This window comes from Bos mutus, chromosome X (assembly GCF_027580195.1).
Source record: "Bos mutus isolate GX-2022 chromosome X, NWIPB_WYAK_1.1, whole genome shotgun sequence".
Classification (NCBI taxonomy): domain Eukaryota; kingdom Metazoa; phylum Chordata; class Mammalia; order Artiodactyla; family Bovidae; genus Bos; species Bos mutus.
The window spans coordinates 37,883,018-37,898,745 of record NC_091646.1 but is presented as its reverse complement, the minus strand read 5'-3'; positions in this window follow the sequence as shown (position 1 = coordinate 37,898,745).

Here is a 15,728-nt window from a genome sequence, read left to right as displayed (position 1 = left end):
TCATTGGAAATAAGATAATACAATGTATATGGTTCCAAAAGATACAATTAAGTTATACAAACAGTTCCTCTAGGCTTACACTCCCCAGATATAATTTGGTATATATATTTTCCTTGGTACTTTCCAATGTCATCTCATAGAATGTGCTATTGTACAGATTTGAATAATTAGGTCACTGGAAGCCCAAAGGGAGGCTGGATATTAGAGACAAGATTTTGTAATAAAGAAGATTGTCTTGCACTCTGGTACATTTAGGAAAAACAAAGTCCCTTGTTCTTCTTTTACTTCAGTAAAACACTTCAGTTTGTGTCTCATGACTGCACTAAAGTGGATTCCAGTGTTTTATTTACTCTTCCCTGGGAAGTCATCCATAAAATGTTTCCCCCCCTCCTTGGTGCTTATTTTCTAGTTTCACAATGTGAGCTAGTGAAGGTCATTAAAAAAAAAAAACAAAAAAAACAAAACAAACAAACAAACAAACAAAAAACAGGCTGCAAAGAATATCTGCTCTGAAACAAATGTGTGCAAGGAAAACAATTTAAATTGTTTTATTTTAAATTGTTAAATTTATTTTTAACCCTTTTTAAAATTTAATTTTATTTTTTAACTTTACAATATTGTATTTGTTTTGCCATCTATCAACATAAATCCGCAACAGGTATACACGTGTTCCCCATCCTGAACCCTCCTCCCTCCTCCCTCCCTGTACCATCCCTCTGGGTCATCCCAGTGTACCAGCCCCGAGCATCCAGTATCGTGCACCGAACCTGGACTGGCGACTCGTTTCATACATGATATTATACATGTTTCAATGCCATTCTCCCAAATCATCCCACCCTCTCCCTCTCCCACAGAGTCCAAAAGACTGTTCTACACATCAGTGTCTCTTTTGATGTCTCGTATACAGGGTTATTGTTATCATGTTTCTAAATTCCATATATATGTATTAGTATACTGTATTGGTGTTTTTCTTTCTGGCTTACTTTACTCTTTATAATAGGCTCCAGTTTCATCCACCTCATTAGAACTGATTCAAATGTATTCTTTTTAATGGCTGTGTAATACTCCATTGTATATAGGTACCACAGCTTTCTTATCCATTCATCTGCTGATGGACATCTAGGTTGCTTCCATGTCCTGGCTATTGTAAACACTGCTGTGATGAATATTGGGGTACATTCAGTTCTGGTTTCCTCAGTGTGTATGCCCAGCAGTGGGATTGCTGGGTCATATATATGCTGCTGCTGCTGCTAAGTTGCTTCAGCCATGTCTGAATCTGTTCGATCCCATTGACGGTCATATATATAGAAAACTATAAAACACTGGTGAAAGAAATCAAAGAGGACACTAATAGATGGAGAAATATACCATGTTCATGGATTGGAAGAATCAATATAGTGAAAATGAGGATACTACCCAAAGCAATCTATAGATTCAATGCAATCCCTAACAAGCTACCAACGATATTCTTCACAGAGCTAGAACAAATAATTTCACAATTTGTATGGAAATACAAAAAACCTCGACTAGCCAAAGCAATCTTGAGAAAGAAGAATGGAACTGGAGGAATCAACCTGCCTGACTTCAGGCACAGTCATCTGTGCCTGACAAAGCCACAGTCATCAAGACAGTATGGTACTGGCACAAAGACAGAAATATAGATCAATAGAACAAAATAGAAAGCCCAGGGATAAATCCACGCACCTATGGACACCTTATGTTTGACAAAGGAGGCAAGAATATACAATGGATTAAAGATAATATCTTTAACAAGTTGTGCTGGGAAAACTGGTCAACAACTTGTAAAAGAATGAAACTAGACCACTTTCTAGCACCATACACAAAAATACACTCAAAATGGATTAAAGATCTAAATGTAAGACCAGAAACTATAAAACTCCTAGAGGAGAACAGAGGCAAAACACTCTCCGACGTACATCACAGCAGGATCCTCTATGACCCACCTCCCAGAATATTGGAAATAAAAGCAAAAATAAACAAATGGGACCTAATTAAATTGTTAAATTTAAAACATTTCTTTTCTGCCATCTGATCTGACCTCTTACCAAAACAGGAAATAGGTAACTTATCCTTAATGCAGTCCTATCTGAAGATGCCTACTGACATTTCAGAACTTTCAAAAAAAATCTTCATACTCTGGACTTTACCCTAATTTCTCTTCTGTTTTCCATTATCTTTCATAAAATTTGCTTTCCCTATGCTCAATTCTCTTACATCTTACTACACGACAGTGAATGTTAGTTTCTGCTGATATGATGCATTGTGTATCAGGATGCATACAATAATAAGAACAGACAATCCAGCTTAAATAATATTCTCTCATAGCCAGAGGTTCAGAGACAGGAAGACTTCAGGGTGTGCTCAAGGTTCCTATCAGGGATCCAGGTTTTAACTCTCTTTTGGCTTTGTTAAATTATGAACAGCATTTGTAGTGGAGTAGTATTGTGTCAACTTATCTAAGTTGAAATCACATGTCCCAGAATTTCCTTCCCTGCATAGTTAGAGTTAGCAAGAGTCACAAATCATTTTGTGTGAGTTTTGGAAGGTAGAAATAAAGTAGCAGCCAAAGTATTTTTATGTTTAGAAGATTGATGCATGTGTACCAGGTGTTGTTGCAGTTCACACATGTTGTTGCTTATCTACTGACTAGTCATTTTGGCAAAAGGCAGGAGCAGGCCTTCAACTATTTGTCCTCTCCCTGGATTCTCAACGTTCTGTGACTACTGGACCATATGAGTATTTAGTTCCTCGATCAAGGATACTGTGGAGAGAGAGCAAACTAGCCAAGATACTGTGTTCAGGCTCTCTCACTCCATGTCTTGTAAATAATGACTATGTAACAGCTGAGATCATTTATAGCACTGCACATACACATCACGAGGTACTCACTTGGTCCCAGGTTGTGTGTGGTATGGCTGTATGAGCACCACCCACAAATTGGTGGCCTTACTGCTATTTCACGGCTGTGTCTGTTGGGTCAGCCATGAAAGGAGAGATTATAGCATGCCTACTTTTATGGCCATTGTGCCAGTCAGGAGAGAGGTTGTGTTGTGTTAGGTTATGCTATGACTGCTGCTACGGCTACTCTGTCAGCCAGCAGAGAATAAATGTGTCTGTGGTTCCTATTGCTCCTCAGCTGCTTGAGTCTTCTTCCAGCTTCCCCACTCATGTCTTGTCTACCGTGGATTCAACAAACAGTGCACACAGTGAGATACAGCAAGACAACTGGTATCACAAACAGGATCAGTAATACAGATACCAAATTCATATGCATAACAGCCACATCTTTGAAATTGGAAACAACTGAGAAACCAACATGAGATCAGGTTCATTTCCATGGGTTCCAGCCTCCCCTTACTCTCTCTTACTTCATATTCATCCCTTCCTCAGCTGCCTTCCCTGCAGATTTCAAGATCACTAAATATAAAATCAACAGACTTAAAGAGACTATTTATTAAGGTTCCACAATTGCATAAGCTTAAGGTCAAATATGGGCTTGCTAGGTGGCTCAGTGATAAAGAACCCACCTGCCAGTGAAAGAGATGCAAGAGAGGCAGGTTTGGTCCTTGGGTGGGGAAGATCCCCTGGAGTAGGAAATGGTAACCTGCTCCAGTATTCTTGCCTAGAGAATCCCATGGGCAGAGGAACCTGTTGGACCACAGTTCATGGGGTCACAAAGAGTCAGACATGGCTGAGTGACAAAGCACACATGCACACACAAGGTCAAATATATATATTTGGGAGTTGCATTCACAGGCCTATGAGGCCTATACTTGCCCAGGTTCAAGATCAAAGAAAGAGCCTAGAGTCAGCAGAAGACACATTATTTGTTTAATGGATGGGGGAGCTTACACATCTGAAGCAAGGTCTCAGAGTGACACCCTACCCTGGTGTGGGCAGGACATGGCAGTACCCTTCACTCTTGGGGAGAATAGGGAGACTACCAGTTTATAGGGAGAATTGATGTCAGATTGGTTCATTGGTTTTGTCTCTCTCAGCCCTTCTTGGCCCCTTGGGATAAGTACCTTCCTGGAGGTAGAGGTCTTCCCTTTGTTAAACTATCAAAGGGGAACCATTCTAGAACAATCACTAGCTGGGGCAGGATGGAGTAAGACAAGTATATATGTAATTACTGATTAGGCTCTGTGATTAAAGGGGAAAGTCAGTCAAGAGAGCAGGGTGTATTTGAAGCAGGGACTGCTGGAGCACAGGATGTACAGAGAACAAGAGAACATCCATCTTGGGTGCCATAATTATATATATATATATATATATATATATATATATATATATACACACACACACACATACTTCCTGGTGTGGTTAAGTTTCTATGATCAAACTCTGACCAATACAGCATTGCTTCAATAGTAAGATCATTGTAATTATATGTACAAGTGAAACAAGAGTGGATGTTGCACAAGATTTCATAAACTGAAAAATATGAGAGTTCACAATATTGATAAAGTTAAAACTTTTTAAAGATGCAATAAACATTTCTTTATAATTGCAAGGGCATAAAAAATACTGGTATGAACTAAACATGTTTGAAGTAAAAATTGTAGGATTTGATGGTGAAAGAGCAGGTGCAATGGAAGAGAAGCAGTATAGGGGCTAACTAATAGGGTCTTGCATCAGATTTCTTGGGTCCAAACTCTGCTTTAATCCTTACTGACAATGTTACCTTGAACATATTATTTAAGCTCTCTGAGCCTTAGTTTTCTCATTTTCAGTATGTGGATAATAATAGTAGCTCTTTGTTGCAGACATAATATACAAGATGTAGAGAAAGCATTCAATAGATTATAGATATAATTATAATGAAGATAATAAGCATAATAACTTTTATTCAATATTATGTTAGCTTGAGCAATCCTAAGTAGTTTGTGAGGAAAGGAAGCTCTCCAGTATTACTGAAACTTAAATTAAAAAAAAAAATAGATCCCACAATTTCACTAGGAATTGAACAAAAAGACCATAAATCAACTCAAAAAGCTCATTATTTTATTATAGGCTTGATCAGCATCCTACTTTCTACCTGAGCAATGACCTGATATAAATCCTATATGCCTCAGAATACAAGCAAAATTGATATGACATGATATGCACAGAGCAATTGGGAGGTCATTAATAATAAATAATTGACTTCATTGTTCAGTTCAGTCACACAGTCATGTCTGACTCTTTGTCACCACATGAAACTGCAGCACGCCAGACTTCCCTGTCCATCACCAACTCCTGGAGCTTGCTCAAACTCATGTCCATCAAGTCAGTGATGCCATCCAAACATCTCATGCTCTGTCAACCCCTTCTCCTCCTGCTTTTGATCTTTCACAGCATCAGGGTCTTTTCAAATGAGTCAGTTTGCATCAGGTGGCCAAAGTATTCAAGTTTCAGCTTTAGCATCAGTCCTTTCAATGATTATTCAGGACTGATCTCTTTAGGATTGATGGGTTTGCTTTCCTGTCAGTCCAAGGGACTCTCAAGAGATTTCTACAACACCATAGTTCAAAAGCATCAATTCTCTGGTGCTCAGCTTTCTTTGTAGTCCAACTCTCACTACTGGAAAAACCACATTTGAATAGATGTACCTTTGTTAGTAAAGTAATGTCTCTGCTTTTTAATATGCTGTCTAGGTTGGTCATAGCTTTTCTTCCAAAATGTAAGCACCTTTTAATTTCATGGCTGCATTCACCATCTGCAGTGATTTTGGAGCCCTTCCACCAAAAATAAAGTCTGTCACTGTTTCCATTATTTCTCCATCTATTTGCCATGAGTGATGGGACAGTGAGCTATTTCAAATCCTAAAAGATGATGCTGTGAAAGTGCTGCACTCAATATATCAGCAAATTTGGAAAACTCAGCAGTGGCCACAGGACTGGAAAAAGTCAGTTTTAATTCCAATCCCAAAGAAAGTAAATGCCAAAGAATTCTCACTACCACACAATTGCACTCATCTCACACACTAGTAAAGTAATGCTCAAAATTCTCCAAGCCAGACTTCAGTAGTAATTAAACTGTGAACTTCCATATGTTCAAGCTAGTTTTAGAAAAGGCAGAGGAACCAGAGATCAAACTGACAACATCCACTGGATCATCAAAAAAGCAAGAGAGTTTCAGAAAAACATCTATTTCTGCTTTATTGACTATGTCAAAGCCTTTGTGTGGATCACAATAAACTGTGGAAAATTCTTCAAGAGATGGGAATAGCAGACCACATGACCTGTCTCTTGAGAAACCTGTATGTAGGTCAGGAAGCAACAGTTAGAACTGGACATGGAACAACAGACTGGTTCCAAATAGGAAAAGGAGTACGTCAAGGCTGTATATTGTCACCTTGCTTATTTAACTTATATGCAGAGTACATCATGAGAAACCCGGGGCTGGAAGAAGCAAAAGCTGGAATCAAGATAGCCAGGAGAAATATCAGTAAACTCGGATACGCAGATAACACCACCCTTAAGGCAGAAAGTAAAGAGGAACTAAAAAGCCTCTTGATGAAAGTGAAAGAGGAGAGTAAAAAAGTTGGCTTAAAGCTCAACATTCAGAAAACGAAGATCATGGCATCTGGTCCCATCACTTCATGGGAAATAGATGGGGAAACAGTGGAAACAGTGTCAGATTTTATTATTTTGGGCTCCAAAATCACTGCAGATGGTGATTGCAGCCATGAAATTAAAAGACGCTTACTCCTTGGAAGGAAAGTTATGACGGACCTTGACAGCATATTCAAAAGCAGAGACATTACTTTGCCAACAAAGGTCTGGTTAGTCAAGTCTATGGTTTTTCCAATAGTCATGTATGGCTGTGAGAGTTGGGCTGTGAAGAAAGCTGAGTGCAAAGCTGTGGTGTTGCAGAAGACTCTTGAGAGTCCCTTGTACTGCAAGGAGATCCATCCAGTCCATTCTACAGGAGATCAGCCCCGGGTGTTCTTTGGAAGGAATAATGCTAAAGCTGAAACTCCAGTACTTTGGCCACCTCATGCAGAATTCACTCACTGGAAAAGACTCTGATGCTGGGAGGGATTGGGGGCAGGAAGAAAAGGGGACGACAGAGGATGAGATGGCTTCATGGCATCACCGACTTGATGGACATGAGTTTGAGTGAACTCCGGGAGTTGGTGTTGGACAGGGAGTCCTGGCATGCTGCGATTCATGGGGTAGCAAAATTTCAAACACGACTGAGTGACTGAAGTGAACTGACTGAAGTATTTCTTAGTAGAGTTCCCTGTGCTATACAGTATGTTCTAATTAGTTATCTATTTTATATGTAGTGTTAATGGTGTATATGTGTCAATCCCATTTCCTCCCATCCTTTTTTAAATGACAGAACAATGAAGTCAGTATTATTGACCTCATTAATTCACTTCATTAATGAACTCTACTTAATGCACTGTGGTGACCTGAATGAGATGGAAATACAAAAGGAGAGAGATATGTGTATATGTATGACTGACTCAATTTTCTATACAGCAGAAATGAACACAATATTGTAAAGTAACTACATTCCAATAAAAATTAATTTTGAAAAAGAAAATGAGCATCCTTATTGCCTTCATTGGAAATGGACTATTGCCACAATACTACCTTACTGTGCTCCAGCTATTAAGAAGCTTATAGTCCTATTGGTGTGTAAAACTTGTGTTCAAAACAAAGCAGTACAAGATAATTTATTATTTAGTGCCAACTAAAAAATAAAAATTACCTTTAATCTAAGGCTTATAAAAAAGAAGAGCCTATGGTGAACTTAAGTTGTTAAAAAAGGATATTTAATAGAGATGGAATTGCAGCACGTATTAAGGGATAAGATGGATGTGGATAGGCTGTGGACTTATATAAAATTAAGTTTTGGATATTAAATGAAAGTTTCACATAACTGGAAAATATATTGTTTAATGTCGAACACAGGGAAGATAAAGTTTCAATTTTATGATCTACCTTTTCCTGGAATATAACACATTTCAAAATAGACTGTAGCTTTTTTACTTTTAGAGAGACAAGAAATAATCCGTGTGAAATGCTAAAGAAAGGAGCAGCAAACTTAATATTGGCAGATTTTAGCTCAAGACCAGGTTCTGGCACTTCAGTTTAGTTCAGTTGCTCAGTCGTGTCCGACTCTTTGTGACCCCATGAATTGCAGCACACCAGGCCTCCCTGTCCATCACCAACTCCCAGAGTTGACTCAAACTCATGTCCATCAAGTCAGTGATACCATTCAGCCATCTCATCCTCTGTCGTCCCTTTCTCTTCGTGCCTCCAATCCCTCCCAGCATCAGAGTCTTTTCTAATGAGTCAACTCTTTGCATGAGGTGGCCAAAGTATTGGAGTTTCAGCTTTAGCGTCAGTGCTTCCAAAGAACACCCAGGACTGATCTCCTTTAGAATGGACTGGTTGGGTCTCCTTGCAGTCCAAGGGATTCTCAAGAGTCTTCTCCAACACCACAGTTAAAAAGCATCAATTCTTTGATGCTCAGCTTTCTTCACAGTCCAACTCTGACTACAGCAGTTGGTAATAAGACAGTAATGATCCATCAATTGAACCAAATGCACAAAAGCATAAATTTTGGTTAGTTTCCTAAGACTGTTTCTCTTGGACCATGATGCATAAGCTTATATCATCTGACCAGAAAGAATCCAGAACCAAGGTTTATGTTTTGGGAACTTCTTCCTTTTTCTTTGTATTTTGTAAGTTGGATCATGTCCCTGGTTATTGCTGTAAGGGGTCTTTCTCGAATTCAAAATTTCTCCTGGGATAGCAATAATCTGTTAGTGAAAGTGAAAAGTGAAAGTGAAGTCGCTGGGTCCTGTCCGACTCTTTGCGACCCCATGGACTGTAGCCCACCAGGCTTCTCCATCCATGAGATTCTCCAGGCAGGAATGCTGGAGTGGGTTGCCATTTCCTTCTCCAGGGGATCTTCCCAACCCAGGGATCGAACCAAGGTCTCCTGCATTGCAGGCAGATGCTCGTAGATCAGATCAGTCGCTCAGTCGTGTCCAACTATTTGCGACCCTATGAATCGCAGCACGCCAGGCCTCCCAGTCTATCACCAACTCCCGGAGTTCATCCAGACTCACGTCCATCGAGTCAGTGATGCCATCCAGCCATCTCATCCTCTGTTGTCCCCTTCTCCTCCTGCCCCCAATCTCTCCCAGCATCAGAGTCTTTTCCAATGTGTCAACCCTTCGCATGAGGTGGCCAAAGTACTGGAGTTTCAGCTTTAGTATCATTCCTTCCAAAGAAATCCCAGGCCTGATCTCCTTCAGGATGGACTGGTTGGATTTCCTTGCAGTCCAAGGGACTCTCAAGAGTCTTCTCCAACACCACAGTTCAAAAGCATCAATTCTTCAGCACTCAGCCTTCTTCACAGTCCAACTCTCACATCAATACCTGACCACAGGAAAAACCGTAGCCTTGACTAGACGAACCTTTGTTGGCAAAGTAATATCTCTGCTTTTGAATAGGCTATCTAGGTTGGTCATAACTTTCCTTCCAAGGAGTAAGCGTCTTTTAATTTCATGGCTGCATTCACCATCTGCAGTGATTTTGGAGCCCAAAAAAATAAAGTCTGACATTGTTTCCACTGTTTCCCCATCTATTTCCCATGAAGTGATGGGACTGGATGCCATGGTCTTCGTTTTCTGAATGTTGAGCTTTAAGCCAACTTTTTCACTCTCCACTTTCACTTTCATCAAGAGGCTTTTGAGTTCCTCTTCACGTTCTGCCATAAGGGTGGTGTCATCTGCATATCTGAGGTTATTGATATTTCTCCTGGCAATCTTGATTCCAGCTTGTGTTTCTTCCATTCCAGCATTTCTCATGATGTACACTGCATATAAGTTAAATAAACAGGGTGACAATATACAGCCTTGATGTTCTCCTTTTCCTATTTGGAACCAGTCTGTTGTTCCATGTCCAGTTCTAACTGTTGCTTCCTGACCTGCATATAGATTTCTCAAGAGGCAGATCAGGTGGTCTGGTATTTCCATCTCTTGAAGAATTTGCCACTGTTTATTGTGATCCACACAGTCAAAGGCTTTGGCATAGTCAATAAAGCAGAAATAGATGTTTTTCTGGAACTCCTCAATTAATTGCTAATGATACCATGAAACTAAGGGTGTTCCATAATAAATGTATGAATTAAAAAAATATAAATAAAAACTGTGATGTGATGAATAATCTTAGTATATATCATTTTTGATATATCCAAATGAGAAATATAATAACATACTACTTTTTGCAAGTAAGATGGAAATATACAATTTAAAGTTTTGATCATATATTTTCTTAAGGTTTTGAAAAGTAAGCAGTCTCATACGTTGTCAGTGGGAACTGTAATTGTCACAACCTCTGTGGACAGCAGTTTTATTTCATCTATCAGTGATAACACTATTTCTATACAAAGGCATATATACTTTTTTCAGGCTAAGTTCCCTAAAAAGCAGAGTGAGGCAAGAATAAATTGCTAAAACTTTACTTGGAAGGTCTAATACTAGGACACTGTGAGTAGGGGAAAAATGAAAATAGGGGCAGGAAGGATGAAAAGTAATGCATGGTGATTAATTCCTACACAGGCCACTACTTTCCAAAAGACTGTAAACCAGAACAATTACCCCCAATTGGCCCAAGAATCTGTAGAGAGAAATTATACTTAAGTCCATCAGAATGAGAAAGAGAGAAGGGATTTATTTACCAGACATTTCCCAAAATTCTATTTCCCATTAGTGAAAGTCCACCCCTATTAATTTTTCTAAACTCCTGATTTACATCATCCAGCTCCTTCAGAAGCCATTCAGGACAATAAATCCTATGCCCTGTGGTATTGCATTTCATCTGAATCCAGAAAGGGCAAGTAGAACTAGAAACTCCAGGCTAATGGCTGGTTGTCCTTAGATAATATATCTACATAGGCTCTAAGAGGAACTGGGTTTCTCTGGTGGCAGCCAAGGCAAGACAAACTGCTAAGAATCCAGGAGACACATAAGACCAAGAAAAAATGAAAATATAAATAAGCCATTCCTAGGTGGTGCCAGTGGTAGTGAACTTGCCTGCCAATGCAGAAGACATGAGACATGGGTTTGATTCCTGGTTCAGGAATATCTCCTGGAGGAGGAAATAGCAACCAACTCCAGTGTTGTTGCCTAGAAAATCCCATGGACAGAGGAACCTGACTGGCTACAGTGCATAGGATCACAGAGTCTGATATGACTGATTGAGCACACATGTCCAGTTGTGTCTACCTTTGTGCCAATCAGATCCACCTGTACCTTTCCATTCTATCTGGCTCCTCTATTAAATTTTCAGACCTCCATTGTGTGTGTATATGTGTGTGTGTGTGTGTGTGTGTGTCTGGATGTGGGTTTGTGTACAGAAAGAGAGGGAGAGAAAAAGATCAAGAGAGATTTTTCATTTACAGCATATGTCAGTTGATGGAGAGATTTCCACCAGTTATTTTACCTTTCCTTTGTTTAATTTAAATTACTCTATGTTTAGTGCTCTTTTGCTTTAAATGTTTATTTTTATCTAGAAATGGGTATTTCCACAATGTTTTTTTTTTTAAATTCACACTTAAGTTTACCCATTCTTCCATTTAAAAATGTATTTGGTTTTACTATAGCATTGGATTTGAGTTTCATGTCTTGAAAAATTAAACTATAGGAAGTATTTTCTGTTTGTTTTTAGTTACTGTCAATTTATCTTTCTATTGAGAAAATTGTGTAGCACAGTAAGGTCCTTCTTGAGTTATAAAAATCAAAATAACATACACTTTTTTTGCTGTAAGCTATGCTATAAAGTTCACCGAGAAGCAAACCAGTAACCAGTTCATCCTATTAAACTGTCAGTTTTAAATGAGTTTTAAAAAGACCTCAAAAAATACTCAAAGTTTATAATACAACCTTCATACAAAAAACTAATTTAAAATACCATGAAACTGTTTGCTTTTTCATTATCACTTGGCCATTATTCCTTGGAATATGTACTTTGGTGAAATTTTACCATCCACTCTGGCTTGTGTGATAGTGGCCTGCCACATTTTCTGTGCAAGTGATATGAGTTGATTTGACCAGAAATGTATTTTTAATCTTAAATATTCAGTAAAATTTCTCGTTTGAAGAATATATTTTTGATTATTAACAGAAGCTATCAATGGGAGGTAATATTATAGGTAAATTTAGTTTTCTTCCTTACATTCATATATATTCTTCAGATTTTCTATCAGGTACATGCATCACATAAGATATTCTTTTAAATGCACCCAATCACAGTAAATGTTTCATTTTTAAAAAAGTCAAAATGGATTAAAGATCTAAACGTAAGACCAGAAACTATAAAACTCCTAGAGGAGAACATAGGCAAAACACTCTCTGACATACATCACAGCAGGATCCTCTATGACCCACCTCCCAGAATATTGGAAATAAAAGCAAAAATAAACAAATGGGATCTAGTTAACCTTAAAAGCTTCTGCACATCAAGGGAAACTATTAGCAAGGTGAAAAGACAGCCTTCAGAATGGGAGAAAATAATAGCAAATGAAGCAACTGACAAACAACTAATCTCAAAAATATACAAGCAACTCCTACAGCTCAACTCCAGAAAAATAAACGACCTAATCAAAAAATGGGCCAAAGAACTAAATAGACATTTCTCCAAAGAAGATATACAGATGGCTAACAAACACATGAAAAGATGCTCAACATCCTTCATTATCAGAGAAATGCAAATCAAAACCACTATGAGGTACCATTTCACACCAGTCAGAATGGCTGTGATCCAAAAGTCTACAAATAATAAATGCTGGAGAGGGTGTGGAGAAAAGGGAACCCTCTTACACTGTTGGTGGGAATGCAAACTAGTACAGCCACTATGGAGAAAAAGTGTGAGATTCCTAAAAAACTGGAAATAGAACTGCCTTATGATCCAGCAATCCCACTGCTGGGCATACACACTGAGGAAACCAGAAGGGAAAGAGACACATGTACCCCAATGTTCATCGCAGCACTGTTTATAATAGCCAGGACATGGAAGCAACCTAGATGTCCATCAGCAGATGAATGGATAAGAAAGCAGTGGTACATATACACAATGGAGTATTACTCAGCCATTAAAAAGAATACATTTGAATCAGTTCTAATGAGGTGGATGAAACTGGAGCCTATTATACAGAGTGAAGTAAGCCAGAAGGAAAAACATAAATACAGTATACTAACACATATATATGGAATTTAGAAAGATGGTAACAATAACCTGGTGTACAAGACAGCAAAAGAGACACTGATGTATAGAACAGTCTTATGGACTCTGTGGGAGAGGGAGAGGGTGGGAAGATTTGGGAGAATGACATTGAAACATGTAAAATATCATGTAAGGAACGAGTTGCCAGTCCAGGTTCGATGCACGATACTGGATGCTTGGGGCTAGTGCACTGGAACGACCCAGAGGTATGGTATGGGGAGGGAGGAGGGTTCAGGATGGGGAACACATGTATACCTGTGGCAGATTCATTTTGATATTTGGCAAAACTAATACAATTATGTAAAGTTTAAAAATAAAATAAAATTAAAAAAAAAAAGTCAAGCCCTCTAATGTAATCTGAAACTTACTTTCTCACTCAGCAGCAAATAACTCGGACAACTTTGCTATCCAAATAAGGATCTAATTATCTAGGTACCTGTTTTGTGTATCCCACCACTATCTGCCTTGAAATATATTTCTGCAATAGCTGAAGCATTTGATGAAGATCTTATATCTACACTGGAAGAATAAAATATCCTTTGGTGAAAGGCTCCTATGTGCCAGGCAAGCTGTTACCCAGATGTGTATGCAAGTTTACCTCCAATTTCATATCTAAAAGAATTTGACAGTTAATGTTACCAAATGTCCTATTGAATAGATATATGCTATCTGTTGATGAAGCAATCTACTTTGATTTATTTGCTGGTTCAGAGCTTGCTTTGTAAAACTAGAAATTGTACATATTTAAAGTATACAATCTGGCATTCCAACATGTGAATATCCCTGTGAACTATTACCACAGTCAACTTAGTGAATGTATACTGAATATATCACCCACAATTTGCCTCATGTCCCTGTAAAATCCTTTCCTTCTACCCCTGCTCATCTACTCCTACCCAAGATAACCACTCATTTGTTTTTTATCACTAAAGATTATTTTAAATTTACCAGTATTTTACATAAGTTAAATTACATAGGATATATTATTTTTTTGTCGGATTTATTCCATTCAGCATAACTTGGCAGTCATCCATGTTGCTATGTACTATTGATCACACTCAGAAAAGATCCTCTCCATGACTTGGAGCCCTTTATATTTGTTTAAATTTAATTTATGGCCCTTAATATGATCTATCTTGGTAAATGTTCCATGAATGTGTTCTGTTTATGTCACATGGAAAATATGTCAAATGCCAGCTATATCAAATTAGTTGTTAATATTGCTGAAGTCTACAGTCTCCTTGCTGATTATCTGTCTTCTCATTCAATCAAGTAATATGAAGTTTATCTTTTTTTGTTAACTCACTACAAGTATTGATTCTTTTCTAAAAATAATTGAAGTAGAGATATTCTGAACTTATTTTATGTTTTTTATTTGTTAATTGCATCTCTTGTGTCTCCTGCATTGGCAGGTGGATTCTTTACCACTGTGCCACCTGGGAAGCCATCATCTTAGATTACAAATATAAGCAATGTGATATTTATCATTCTCTGTCTGAATTACTTCACTCAGTATGACAATCTCTAGGTCCATACATGCTACTAAAAATGGCATTATTTCATTCTTTTTTATGGCTTAGTACTAATGGGTTATCCCTGGTAACTCAGTGGTAAAGAATCTACCTGCCAATGCAGGAGATGCAGGTTTGATCCCTGGGTCAGGAAGATCTCCTGGAAAAGGAAGTGGCAACCCACTCCAGTATTTTTGCCTGGGAAATTTCATGGACAGAGGAGTCTGGCCAGCTATAGTACACGAAGTTGCAGAAGAGTCAAAGATGACTTGGAGACTAAAACAACAACAATAATATTCCACTGTGTATATATACCATATCTTCTTTATCCATTCCTCTGTCAATAGACATTTAAGTTCCTTCCATGCCCTGGTTATTATAAACAATGCTGTAATGAACATTGGATGCATGCATCTTTTCAACTGATGGTTTTCTCTGGCTATATGCCCAGGAGTTAGATTGCTGGATCATATGGTAGCTCTATTTTTAGTTTTCAAAGACCCTCCATACTGTTCTCCATAAGAGCTGTTCAGTTCAGTTCAGTTCAGTCTCTCAGTCGTGTCCGACTCTTTGCGACCCCATGAATTGCAGCACTCCAGGCCTCCCTGTCCATCACCAACTCCCGGAGTTCTCTCAAACTCATGTCCATTGAGTCGGTGATGACATTGGGCCATCTCATCCTCTGTCATCAACTTTTCCTCCTGCCCCCAATCCCTCCCAGCATCAGGGTCTTTTCCAACGAGTCAACTCTTCGCATGAGGTGGCCAAAGTACTGGAGTTTCAGCTTTAGCATCATTCCTTCCAAAGAACAACTAGGACTGATCTTTAGAATGGACTGGTTGGATCTCCTTGCAGTTCATGGTACGTTCAAGAGTCTTCTCCAAAACCACAGTTCAAAAGCATAAATTCTTCAGCACTCAGCTTTCTTCACAGTCCAGCTCTCACGTCCATACATGACTGCCAG